The 14,790-nt window shown below is 33.7% G+C and overlaps 1 protein-coding gene across 1 annotated transcript in view; it reads right to left on the reverse strand.

Annotated features, from left to right (window-relative positions):
* The window catches only part of LOC119075648, a 162,951-nt gene that overhangs the window by 33,096 nt on the left and 115,065 nt on the right, over positions 1-14,790 (reverse strand). The gene's annotated exons all lie outside the window — the stretch shown is intronic.

Consider the following 14,790-nt stretch of genomic DNA (forward strand, 5'->3'; position numbering starts at 1 on the left):
TGTCAAATGTCGAACAATGTAGGGTTAGCGGATCATACATTTTAATCAGTCAAGTCGTGACGCTCGTCTAGTTAACATCTACGCTAAAACATTCTCTCTCAACTATCAACTATTGATAGTTGACTATCAATAGTTGAGGGAGAATGTTTTAGTGGAGATGTTAACTGGACGAGCGGATCACACATTTTAATCAGTCAAGTCGTGACTCTTGTCTAGTTAACATCACCGTTAAAACATTCTCTCTCAACTATCAACTATTGATAGTTGACTATCAATTTGAGGGAGAATGTTTTAGCGGAGATGTTAACTGGACGAGCGTCATGAATTGACTGATTAAAATGTATGATCCGCTAGCTACTAGATTGTTCGACATTTCATGGTCAACTATTGAAAGTTAACTATCACACCAATTTCGCAATATTTCGCATGATTTCGCAATATTTCCACACATTGCGTAATTGAATTTATTACAGAAATTTACAGCAATTTACGCAGCCCTCGTCTGGTGAACATCTTCGTTGAAGCATACTGCTGGCCACTTTCAGATACTAATATTTGAGTTCTCATCGAAAAGGCTCACCCTCTATCACATATCAGACATACGTGAGAATGGTAGTTGGGCAGAGTGAATTCGATTGGGACTAAAAATCTTAATGGAGTGATGTGTGTCGTTGCGCGAGACGCTGTGACCTATAAATTTTTGAGGTCTGATCGAAAAGGCTCACCCTTCATCAATATACCAGACTCAAGTGATAATTGTAGATGGGCAGAGTCAAAAAGATCGGGATCAAAAGTTTGGATAGTTTGAGCGTGTCGCTTCAACCGTCCTTTCATATTTTTCTAAAGTTACGACACACGGACAGACAGACGGACGGACGGACGGACGGACGGACGGACGGACGGACGGACGGACGGACGGACGGACGGACGGACGGACGGACGGACGGACGGTCGGACGGACGGACGGACGGACAGACGGACGGACGGACGGACGGACGGACGGACATGGCTCAATCGTCTTATAATATCATACTGATAATAATTGCCCACTACGATATAGGCCGTTTTCGATTATTTCACTTACTTACACGATGGTGGGCAAAACATAAAGACTCTCACGATTTACTTCGTATCGTGCGAGTCTAATCACTAATAATTAAATTACGATATTGAAAAATGTACATTGCATTTCGGACTTTCAGCAGCGTCAGCAGCTTTTTCAAAAACATCAATTGTGTGAAAGCATTATAATATTTCCTTTGTTTCGAAACACACCACCCACAATGTTAACCTACAGTATTATTATTATTATTTTGTTTATGTAAATTAATATCGTTGAGGAATGTATTCATTTCAATTTTGCTTTATTTTTTCATACAAAGTAAATGTTGCGAGTAGTCAATGTTAAATATCATGGAATACGCTCAATTTCGAATAACCGGCTTAATTACAATATTTACGTACGTACATACTACGTATTCCATACAAATAAATTGAAGTCGCCCTACCTGGTTATTTTGATTTCATTTAATTTTGAAACAGTGATGTTTTGCTCAAAATATTTAATTATACAATACGAGTAGACAATATTAAAAATTTGAACATTATTTTGCTGCTTTTATGGTAATGTTTGTGCACATTCATGTTGAAAAAAAAAATCACATTGCTTGTAAAGCTTGTAAAATACTGACAGACTTGAAAGGCTTTTTTAATATTCGATTTATGCAAAGGAATCCCTTCATCTCGATTTATTTTGTAAAATTCCACTGATTATTATCTCATGTAGATGTGTGCACCGCCGGGAGGTAAAAAGAATATCACGCAGAACCATCTCCGCCATCGCAGATAACATTTACTCCATAAACAAATTGTGTTGATCTATGAGTGTGCCTTATTTACGATTATTAACTGTTATGCTTAAGTTTAGTGAAGTTTATTTAAGGTTACAGCTGATCAACAAGCTTATCTTTTCGTAATGATATGCCTCGAAAGTACATCAAATTGGACAACATTCATTCTCAGTTTGTTTGACTCTCTAAAAACAGTATATACTCCGATAATAATCACATAATCTGATCAAAAAGTTTGATACTTCAATTGTTCAATTCAATTTCATACGTTAAATAGAAAGTGGGAGGTTAGATAAAAGACAGTTTTTCCTTTAAGGCTTGGGCTTTTGCACAATTGTAACTTCCTTCCATTAAAAAATATTTATTTCGAAATCGTTGCCAAGCCGCCGCCGATAAAATTGATACCGGCTTACACGACCAATCTCATAAATTAGCGAATGTATTTGATATGACAACATTTTGAGGAAAAGTAAAAATTCATATTTTCTTTGACAATTACCCATAGGAATAAAGTTGCGGATGGAGCCCGGACGAAAAAAAAGTCACTTGAATTATATTTGCCCATAATTTATTCCAAATGTTTAACAACATTCATAATTTACAAAACGAAACTTGATGTAAACACCGTCGTCGTTTCGCATTAAATGTTCATTATGACGAGAAATCGGAAAGTTTCACATTCGTTTATTATACGCAAAACAAATACAGAACGTACCCTTGAGAGACTAGCAAATATCCATGTATTTAATTTCCTGGTAATTCTAAGCATTGTAACCACTATACAACATGGAAAACATGGAAAATGTTCAGAGAGTTAAAGTGAATAATGGGGTTTTAATATTCTAACCAAAAAGTGCACCTTGTTACTTTATTTTAATTCTTTTTTTTTGTTAATCCAACCAGCTAACGGATATATTTAAATTTATATTAGTTAGTTTACATCCTTTTCATTATTATACAAAAATAGCACCATGTAGTCAGTCGTTTTGCGGGAATAAAAAATTGGAGCTGAATAAGGGTTAATCTTAAAACGATTTAAAGCATTTACTTTTTCCCCATGGTTCAGTGTTGCCAACGAACCTGATTTGGAAAAGCTATGAAATACTTGCTTTAAGTGGTACTCAACACATAGCAGGTATATATGTATATGAGCATTTACAAGCCACGAGGGTATTTTTGGCATTAAAGTATTTTGGTGTACTTTATGTAAAATAAATGCTCTTTTCCATAATAAAATATGCTAAAGCGAGGGAGACCATTTAATTTCCAGGATTTTTTTATTCGGGCAAAAAGAAACCATGTGAAATATAAAGTTGCAATTTTATGTAATCAGTCAACAAGATTAAGGAAGATGAAAGCAAATAGTCAGTTAAATATCGGAAATTAAAACACTGTACTGTATATATGTGTACGTACAGTGTACATGTACAATGTATTCCGTTGGAAACATTATCCAAATGATAATATTTGAATTATTTTAAGATAAGCAACAGGGGAGTGTTATTTTGAACGACTTCACTTTATAATGCAATATATTATTTTATGTTGAAACGTATTTCCTCATTTAATTTAAAGTTATAGCTGACAAGCTGACAGCCGTAAAAGGTTATGATGAAATAAAATTCACGAATAAATAATGAATATTGTTGAGCGTTTAGTCAGTTAAACTATATTAGCTTTGTATTAAAAAAGAAAAGAAAACAACAACCGCAAGTTGTTAAAAATTTCTAACAAAACATCACTGTTTAACCGTCTAGTCAAAGGAAAACTAGGTGTGTTTGGTCCCACAAGCTATGAGGCCAACGTATACTCTAGACGAATTATTCCTATCCAGATAATATAAATATTTCGTACGGTAAAATGTGCCCCAACATAATTTTGTATAAGATGCAGATTTCGTACGATTTTACGTAGAATTTTACACCAACACATGAAGGCGTTGACATTTTTTGGTAGTTGTCAGTTTAGTATTTTGAAAATTCAGTATATCGCGAATGTAAAGTTTCGTTGTTGTTTAATACTCGGGACAATTTATCATTAATTTACTGTAAAAATACAGACGCGTTTTTTAGAGTGTGGCTTAAGAGCAGACAAAAGGTCGCAGCTTTCAAGTGATTTTTTATGAATTGTGTCAAAACTGAGTGAATTCGAAAAGATTTTTTTCACGAAGACCTTTCGCGTGAAATTCATTGTTAATTCATTGGAATAAATCACTCTTCTTGGAGTACACTTGCGGTCTCTGAAAGTTTCCAACTTCATCCCCAAGGTAATTCTTCCAATATTTTATTTTATTTTAAATTCAACAGATTTGTGAATTTAAAAAAATCGAATTATTCGCGGTAATTTGCCCACCAATTCTCACATTATCACATATTTCGTTTTTCATGTCGGGGACACAATTTTTACGAAATATTTTTCGTAATATCCAGTTTATATATAATTCGTCTAAGACGTATACAGTTACGAGGGTGACACACTCTCTTATTTATGGGCCTAATGAGGTTCTCATACAAAAAAGTGTCTTGACAAAATAAAAGTTTCACTTTACTGGGGATGTAAAGTGACCTTTCACTCACCAAGGAAAGGTCTTTTATGTGTTACGGCATGTTTCATTTTCATTTACATTGCCTAATCCCGTAAAGCCCCTTCGGGTCGGGCTGTAACACCCCACTTATCAAATACACAACTTGGAACCTCGGAAGTAATATACTATTAATCGCTCGTAATGGTTATTTGTGTACCTGTTTTGGACGACTGATTTTATGCAATTTCGCGGATTGTATGTAGGCCGAATGAAGTGAGGCTTACAAGCGAAAGTGCCTTAAATCAACCGTCTCAAACAGGTACACATGTAAGTTTTCATGCAGAGGGCCGGAAACCAGAGAAAATTCGAAAAATTGCCCTCATTTTCGGCCCCGAAGCATGAAAAGTAAAATGTTATACTATACTCGGAAAATAGTTTGATATTTCGTATCACGATAACTAAACGTACCTCGAGCTGAAGCTCTCGGACGCTTTGCTGCCAAATAAATAGTGCGCTATTATTTCTGTGAAAAACTATTGATAAAATCGATTGTAGGTATCAAACACTTCTCGATTGTAAGTAGTCTATACCCTACGGATCATGTTACTGTAATATTGCTAATTTTTATCATGTTAACGTCTTTGGCCAAAGTTTTCATGACTGAATTTGACTTCCAAAGGAAATATCACTATTAGAGAAGTGTTCACAAGGGCAATTGTCAAAATCGATAGCTAAACTAGTATGTATTTAGAAGGCTCCTTGTCTAACACCACTTAAACTTTAAATAACTTTGCCTCAAGTTTCATAGTTTTTATCCAACACAAAAAGTATTCAAATAAAAAACACGTAAAGTAATGAAAATGCCTCATAAAACTAGCTGGAATGTGTGAAAATTATTCATTCATGAGCGATGCTGTTCCTTAATGCGAAGCAACAAAAGTTATTTCTTTTGACTTTATTCTTATTTAAAAGTTTTTTTTTGCTTTTCTGAAACAACGTGCGTCGAATTAAAATCATTTTCATCTTTACAAACAGCGTCTAGCGTCAAGAACTTTAACACCTAACTACATTAAAAAATGAATATTATGCTGAAGACGGATGGTTATAAAATGTATACCAAAACAGCAAAATTCATAGCATATTATTAACCTTTCCAGCCACTAGATGCATTTCTACGGTTTATATTAAAATCTAACATTAAAGTAGGATATTGAATGGGAGCATTTTATCAAGAAATTTTCTTTACGAAAATGAAATGAAAAACAAGGTGCTGTAAGCTCGTCTTGCATTAGCACTCTGATTTGCAAATTCCAATAAAAGAAATTGTTTCCAGTTTCCAGGGTAAATAAATATTTGTGAAAATTGCAAAAAAAAATTGTCTTGAAATCTTTGTAGAGTATTAACACATTTTGAAAGTAAACCACATCTGTAAAAAAATGATATCAACTTCGTCGGTTTCATGTTACACACAATTTTTTTTGGCGCCTTCAACAGGTAAAACGTTCATTAAACTTGTCTTGATCTCGAATCAACACGAAAACTTTGCGTTTCAACTTCTTATTCCCACTTATGTAAAGGCCTATTGCAATATTGGCGAGTCCTTAAGTTCCAACCCGCTATAATGAGAGGGGGAGAGATTTGTCTAACGCAACGAATATGAAATAATAGCAAACGCATCACTTCGTTTCATGTAACTTAACGCAAGTTATTTTGTGTGCTTTGACATCATATATAATGAACTGAGCTTCTCCGATTTTGATGTCATTTAATGGGGAGGGAAGAAGAACAAAACGTACTTCTTGCACGGGTTTTATAACAAAAATACCACGACCCATGCGGATTATTTATCTTACTATATTTTGTCTACTTAATTAACTCCTGAATTTCATCTGTAATTTCACGAATACAACTCAACAAATCAACAACAATCGTTAAAAGGTATATCCACGAGCATCAGGCATGATTAATTTGAACAAACACAAGAAGCAATTCGAAATTATTTACTCCACTCTGTAATACTATTAAATGAAACCAGAAAAATGCTTTTAGGTTAAAAACTAATCCGTTACATACATAGACCGTAAGTTCGTTCTAAATAACGACCCATACACCCCTTGTAAAATCTGTTTTATTGGGTAGCAAAATCTTAAATTGTTTCGAGCAATAAAACTAGTCCATTCCAGACATCCTAAAAAGTTGTAAATTAATTACGACAAAATGTATTTGATGTTAAATTACGAGCACAAGCTAACTTAATTGCCATTTACCTCGATTTGGCAAATTCAACACAAAAGTCTTGTCCAAGTTCACTTTATCCCATTTTATTGTCTGTTTATACACTCACTATCATGCAAAGTATAAGTCAACATAATTACAAGATAATCTTGACTTAACGATGACGAAGAATAAATATTTACAAACACATTACGTATTTTAATCGAGATTTAAAAGCCCATTAAACATAATTAAAAGTAAATTTGTTTGACAACACAATTTTAAGAATGTTAAATGAATTTAATTAGGCACGAAATTCATGTAAAAATTAATTGATTTAAAGAAGAAAAAAATTCTATGCAATAAATAAATTTCTTGTGCCTTATCTTTTATATTCGCATTTTTATAGAAATCTGATAACAGTGCGGCGTCGAAAAAAAATCCAGTTTTTTATCTTTAAATTGACATTGCTTTGTAAAGTAGAAGAGGAAAGAAGGGACGAAAGCAGTGGAGATTTTTTTTGTGTAATTAATTTTTGATTTTATTTAAGTGACAATGACAATGCCCATTTACAGATGACATTAGGGAGATTGCAATTTCCACATACAAGTTGACTTAAAACCTGAAAATTATAAGCTGACTTTCCATATATATATATATATATATATATATATTTTGTACTGAGAAGTAATTTACACTTTTCAAGCTTCACATCAACTTCTAATTTTCAAGTGAAAATCGCAATCTCCCTATTGTTACATAAAGGGCGGTTTATGTGGAAAAAATATCGGAAAATATATGAAGAATTACAACTTATGGTGTTAATGTTCTTATAATGTATTTTGTGGGCTGAGGGGGAAACGACTCGTTATATAACTATAAACTTATTCTCAATTTAACCTTGTACAAGAAATTTGCTTACTGATAGAGAATTATTAGAACCAACAATTTCAATTCAATTATCTCGATTCATTCCACATGTGCTACCTCACGGGAATACCGTTAACACACGTACGTATGTTTAGTTTGCTTCATTTCATTACTCTTTTTTTTAACAAAATCCTGACAACACGTTTTAAAGTTTTTAAAATTACAACGTCTAACCTCACTGGGAATGTCATCCCGAGCGAAAAAAATGACTCAAAATGTATAAGCATATACGTATTTTTAGCCCCGTACGAAGTACTGGGGGCTTATAAGATTAATATGCCGTTTGTAACACGTCGAATTGGAAGCAGACAGTAAGGGCAAAGCATTTGGTTATGTTCATAGATGACGAATCCGCAATAAAAAAAAATTCCGTCCGTCCGTCTGTGACCCCTCTAGCTTGAGCAAATCACAACCTTTTTTCAAAATTCTTTTTTTCCCCGATTGGTATCGACAAAAGTAAGGTCAAGTTCGAAAATGGGCATGGTAGGGTCGGCCCTTCCAGAGCTAGGGCCCTATAGGTGTTTTTCAGTCTTTCGACGATATCTACCGAAATACGCACGCAATAGCTGCTTGTGATATATCAAATGAAAGGTATTGACGAGTAGAACAAAGTTGCTGAACATTGTTTTTGGGTAAGATGCAACGTGGGCTTGTTGGGAGGGATCAAAGGTCGTTCCTCGGCCCTAAGTGTTTTTTGCACATAAATCGAGTAAATCTCATCCGATTTTGCTAGATTTAGTTTTTTATGGAAGGTAATTGAATACCGAAAAGAACGTGACGAAAAAAGTTTCAAATTTGGGCCCTTGGATTAAGGCTGATACTAGGCCCTAAGTGTTTTTTGCACATAAATCGAATAAATCTCATCCGATTTTGCTAGTTTTTGTTTGATTTGAGAGATAATTGAATGCCGAATAGAATTATGGCAAAAAAAGTTTCAAATTTGGGCCCTTGGACTAAGGCCGCTACTCGGCCCTAAGTGTTTTTTGCACATAAATCGAGTAGATCTCATCCGATTTGCTAGATTTAGTTTTTTATGGAAGGTTATTGAATACCGAAAAGAGCGTGGCGAAAAAAGTTTCAAATTTGGGCCCTTGGACTGAGGCCGCTACTCGGCCCTAAGTGTTTTTTGCACATAAATCGAATAAATCTCATCCGATTTTGCTAGTTTTTGTTTGATTTGAGAGATAATTGAATGCCGAATAGAATTATGGCAAAAAAAGTTTCAAATTTGGGCCCTTGGACTAAGGCCACTACTCGGCCCTAAGTGTTTTTTGCACATGAATCGAGTAAATCTCATCCGATTTTGCTAGTTTTTGTTTCATTTGAGAGATAATTGGGCCCTTGGACTAAGGCAATGGAAAGTTGGCAAAAAAGTTTGGGTTTCTAAAATAATGTCGTAAATTGTTGGTTTTATTTGAGAGGTACTTCGTACGGGCTTTCGTAATTGCGCTATGCGCAATTTAAAAAATTAACACTTTCAGTAAATTTGACCATGCTGAACTTGACTTGCATTTTGGTAACAGACGCATTAGAGGGTTGTAGACGTATTAGGGTTCCGGGCGTATTACAACTACGGACGTATTATGGTTACGGACGAAATAGGATTACGGGTCGTACGGGGCTAAGTCGCAGCAAACGCTCCGACTGTTCTGATGCCTTGTTTCAGTATAAGTAAGGATATGTTGAAATCAGTCTATGATGAGCTTTTGTCGGGGCAACATATCTGTCACATGAATTTTACGAGGTAAGAGCAATATTCACCTTAACATTTGAAATTGTATCATTAGTAAATTCATGAAACAAATTCTACTTATCGCTTTCACATTATTGTTGATTTCTCTAGTTAGGTCTCGGTGTTGGTTCATTTCTCGTTAGGTGTCTGTGTAGGATCTTTTCTCGTTAGGTCTCTGTTTCTCTCGCTGAGATATCTTCTGTATCTTGTTAGGTTTTAGGAATTAGCAAATAATACGACACTGAAAAGTAGAATTTGTTTCACAATTTCCAATGATTTAGTCGCCATTTTGGATTGACTTGAAGCGTGTTGCGTTGGTTTATTAAAGAGGAACCCTTGATGAGGTAAGATCTTTCAGGCGAGGCAACTAACGATATATATGATGAATTAAAAGCTGAATCAAGACTGTACACGTACACTCACTTCCTTGAAACGTATTTCATTTTTTCAAAAATTAAATAAAATTAAATCAGAATTTTATTACAAAACAAATGATTAGAAGAAATTAAGTATTAGAAAGTGTATGGAGATATACTGATTACGGATATAAACGTATAATGCTGGTATACTGATCACGTATAAAAACGTATATGGTGATATACTGAAATTTCATATACTGCCATATACGTATTTTGTATGGGCTTAAGTCGAAAAAAGGGTATGCATACTTGTATGTGTAAGGAAATTCTCATGTACGTTTTAATACTTTTTCTGTCATTTTTTTCGCCCGGGATTATAGAGTTTCGCACCATCATACATCAGGCTACGCTGTGTCGTACTTTTCCTGACACCATTTTTTCTCAATATATAAGACCGACTTTCATTAGATTGGAAACAACTTGCAAGATATATCTAGATATATGCACGTATGGGTAGGGTATGTATATGTATAGTAACGTCAATATTGTAGGATCTAAGTATTTTTTCACTGAAATTGAAATTTTAGGAGCACCAAGATTTTCTTGATTAGTATTTATTTACTAGAGTCCATCTTCTACAAGCACGATGGTACCATGGTACCAATATATATTATTTTGCAAAAGATGAAAGTCGTGAAGCATCCGAGGACACATTCACATATGGTATTTTATATGGACAAAACGTGATACAGTGAACGACATCTCAAATGTCTCACTGTCAAATTTTTCTGAGAATTTTATTGTGTCATTGCAAATTCACAATGACATTCTCTGAAAAAAATGACAGTGAGACATTTGAGATGTCGTTCACTGTAGGGCTGCAAAGGTATGTAACTACCAGTTCATCCCTCAGCAACATAAGACAATTATTGCGCGTAGTTGTTTTTTCGAAATTCTTGGAATCTGAAACCACTTAGGTTTTCTCGTTTATGTTAAACTGAAAAGAGACAATCCTAAGTTCCTTATCAAAAAATTGATCGAGAAAAGGCGGAAAATTTGGTCCAGTTTATTTAAAATTTGGTTCTGTCTACTGCTCTGTTTTATGGCAGTATTATGTAGCATAAAAGATTATTAGTGAACATAACTTTCTTGAAACTGTACAACACAGGAAATCAAAATTTGGCACCAGTTGTAGAATTCAATTTGAAATGAAGAAAACGCAGCCCCTCCCCACATCTTGCACATATTGCATACGAACGAACGAACCGAGTAAGAAAAACGATTTATCCATCACATTGATAAAGTCAATTTCAGTACACTTTGGGAAACATTTCACAGGAAATAGAAGGAAGAAAAAAAGAACGAATAAAAATAATAGTGTAGTATAGTAAGTCTAAGTTACGTGAAGTGTATTTTATACAAGTGAGTATAAACATCAAAATATAAATTGTTCAATTCCTTTATCATCAACTCATTTCCAACTTTACAAAAAGCAAAGTTTTCCCTTGTAAAAATAGTAAACAACTTCGTAACAATATGTGAAGACTTTTAAAATAAAATAAATTAGACGAACTTTTTCCTACATTTTCTTTAACCGTTACGCGAGTTATAAGAGTTTTTCATTGGTCTTGAAGCACTATAAAAGAATATGGACGTACCCCGTGTATTATGTTTAATAATTTTTTTTATTAAAAATATTTTTTAATAGGCAAACTTCAAATTATAAAAAGACGAAGATATAATAAGTTTTTCGTTCTTGTTCAGAAAAATTTTCCCGAAATGAGCGACAGTACGGTATTGTAAGTAACACAGTACCACGAACACGACGGTTTCATAATTAAAAATTGGTTTTATTTATATTGTAAATCATTTAACCAATTTCATAATTTAAAGCATTCCAACATCTTCATGAAGGTGCTTTTAATAATTCCCATAAAAAAACCTCTTTATACAACTCTGTACACTTCACCCGACCAATAGCTTAGCTTTTGGTGAATAAAACATCTTTCGCAACAGAAAAAAAAACCATAAGCCGGGATACATAATGGCAGCAAACATCTTGTTAAACAAGGAGAAAAAAAATTTCTCAAAATGATGAAAATTGTTGTTGTAAAATTTTACAATCCCTTTTTGTGTGTGTACATTATGGTTACGTAATATACCCACGGTTAAGAGTTTTGATACCAGGGGTTGAACGTACACATAGATAGATACACCGACCTATAATAAAAGGTATAGACTCTAAAAATTGTATAAATTTAATCGAAAAACTTATCGTTCGGAATGAAAACAGTGAAATACGAACATACCTAGAGATACTTGAAGAAGGTAAGTATAAGCTCTTTCATTTTCTACAATTCGAGGCTACATTCAAATATTTTAACATTTCTTTACGAATATAATACGAATAATGATGACAATGTTATTTTAAATTTATTTTTGATATTTTCTGTTATTCCTTTTTTTGGAAATGAAACGAAAATAGGAAATAAAATAAATTCTTTGCCTTATTTTTCACGAAAAAGCTCTTCACATGCCAAGTAAATGAATATAGGTAACAACTTTATTTGCAATGAATCGGATCGACCATATAATCAGAAAAATTCCTGGTATCAATAAAAAGGTATAATGGGTACAATGGGAAAAGGTTTTATGCTCCGGAACCATAATATGTTAGAAAAGAGACGTATTATTACAAATATAATTTTCTAGTTATAGCTGATAAATCGTTGAAGAAATCTCTTGTCCAACTCGTGTGATTTCGGCGGTATGCTTATGGAGCACGGTGAGTTCAAAATACCTTTGACTCAAAATAATCTATGCATGGGATTTTTTCACTCACCGTCTGGGATAGTTCCACGATACCGTTTATACAAACAGATTAAAGCTCGAAACAGATCAGGTTGATCTGAAACCTAAAGCTCAGGTATTGAAACCTGATTTGAAGTGAACCTGAATTAAGATTTTTTTTCCTTATATCTGAAGATTAGTAAAAATTCAGATAAATCAGGTCAGACTTAAGATATAATCTGTGATTTCTTCAGATTTCAGGTCGACCCAAAAATTTACGATTTTGGTTCAGTTTGAATGACCTGTTCCGAGTCTAAAACCGTTTTTTTGTAGCAGCTCATTTTTTGATTTTTACTCACACACTGCGAACTTTCAATGCATATGGCAGTATGTTAAACATTTTGAAGTCCAGCCTATTTAATTTATCCCGAGTCCAGATTTATGTGCATACGACATATGACATATCAGTGGTTCTCAAGCCTATTGAAAACAACTAATTGGATTGGAAAGTCTCCAAAACACACCAAGTGCCACACGTAGTCACCGTTCATAAGGTATGATGGGTAAATGCCAAAAAAGTTGGCTGATCCCATTACCTCTCGTTGTTAATTTTTGCATGAAAAGCATCGAGACACATGATCTTGCGTGAAAAATACTCCTGTAAAAATCATCTTGACCAAAAGTTTTTTTCATGTTCATGCTCATGGTGTCAGTTTCTAGCCTGAACACATCCACACGATTCACTGCATTTTTGGCACCCGTTTAATAGGCCATGTCATATTTAGCGAGACTACTCCCATTTTGTGTGGACCTATAAGGTCCTTTGTGGGGCTCGAACATAAATGACTTTCATCTTCTATCATGCTAAATGGAATGAAAAGAGTTTACATATTATGTGTGCTACAGGTTCAACGTTATAAATAATCATACACAGTCCCAGATCACTTTGTAATTGTAAATATTTGGTCAAACAATATTGAAAGAACAATATCAAATATTGTTCCATTTATCGAAATTTATTTTTCTATAAAAAAAATATTTAAAGTACGTTTTTCTTGAATGTCCAAATATTTTTTTTAAAGTAAACAATCGATTTTACTGCAAGGAAAACTTTTATTAAAAAATTGATTGATTTTTTGGAGAGAAGGTTTTTATTCCTAATACAACTTGTTGATTTTATATGTACTCATGGGACAGGGCTTATTTTAAAGAAATTAAATTTCCAAAAATTCTCACATTTTTCCATCACTTTTCGTCATTTCATCTAAAAATACAACAGATTGGATCGTAAATGTTGTTTTTACTGCCTTTTTAGTTGTTTTTCATGTCTTTGAGCTTAACTGATTACTTCGGAATGAGATCTAACAGAAAACAAAATTTGGAAATTTTAAGAATTTTTGTGAAATTTGTGAAATTTTGGAAACTTTTGGAAATTACATTCTTTAAAATAGGCCCTGTCATGGGAGGAAATTGATGCTGTGAAAATTTTCAGTGTTTGAAATTAGTTTAGATTACATTTATTACTTAATTTAGAAAGAAAATTACGTTAATTCGTTTATTAATTTAGACATAATTAGTAGGGGTGGGGGATTTTCTTAGGCGCGAATAAAATCGGACCACAAAATCCTCTATCGGCCCATTAAGTCCGACAAACCACATTCAGACTGTGGTCGGTATCGGTAAACAACTTCGGGTTGCGTTAAATCAAACATCAAAGACTGAAAATTTGTGAGTAGCGGTACAATGGACCATTCAAATAATAGTTATTTATGCTACAAGAACTATAAGTGGTGTTTTATCATAAAATTTTTATGTTCGAGAAATGGTAAATGGTTCCAGACGAAATCTAGAGAATCTTGAGACACTCTACTCTACAGCCACATAATGTCAATTAAGTGATTGTTTTATTGTTAAAAGTATCAAATATTCTTTCATGATCGGATACACCTAATATGTGTTCATCAGGAATCAGACAATTCAGTCCATATTCAGGTAAACCTGATTGAACTGTTCCAAACTTTGTTCTTTACATCAGCAGGCACGTCTCAACGGAAAATAAAACACATCGTAAATATTTTAAAGTTCGTTGAAATAACGTTACTCCTCAGACTAACAAAAAAATGTGGAGATTGTACGAAAAGGTATAAGGTGAAACATTGCTTTATGCTGTATGTTATCGGTTTAAGTGGTCATGGCCATACCATCGTGGTGTCATGATTATAGCTCAAAACCCTATATTTTATATATTTACGCCAGAAAACAGTTTTATTTGGGGTGATTCAGGTGTTCAGCGGTCTTCATTCTTGTGAAGGATAAACAATTAATTGTAACGTGTGACGACCACTTTTCAACTTAAAAATCTCATTGAAATCCTTTTTAACTTTTATTACC

The sequence above is a fragment of the Bradysia coprophila genome, unplaced genomic scaffold (genome assembly GCF_014529535.1).
Source record: "Bradysia coprophila strain Holo2 unplaced genomic scaffold, BU_Bcop_v1 contig_232, whole genome shotgun sequence".
NCBI classification, from domain to species: Eukaryota; Metazoa; Arthropoda; class Insecta; order Diptera; family Sciaridae; genus Bradysia; species Bradysia coprophila.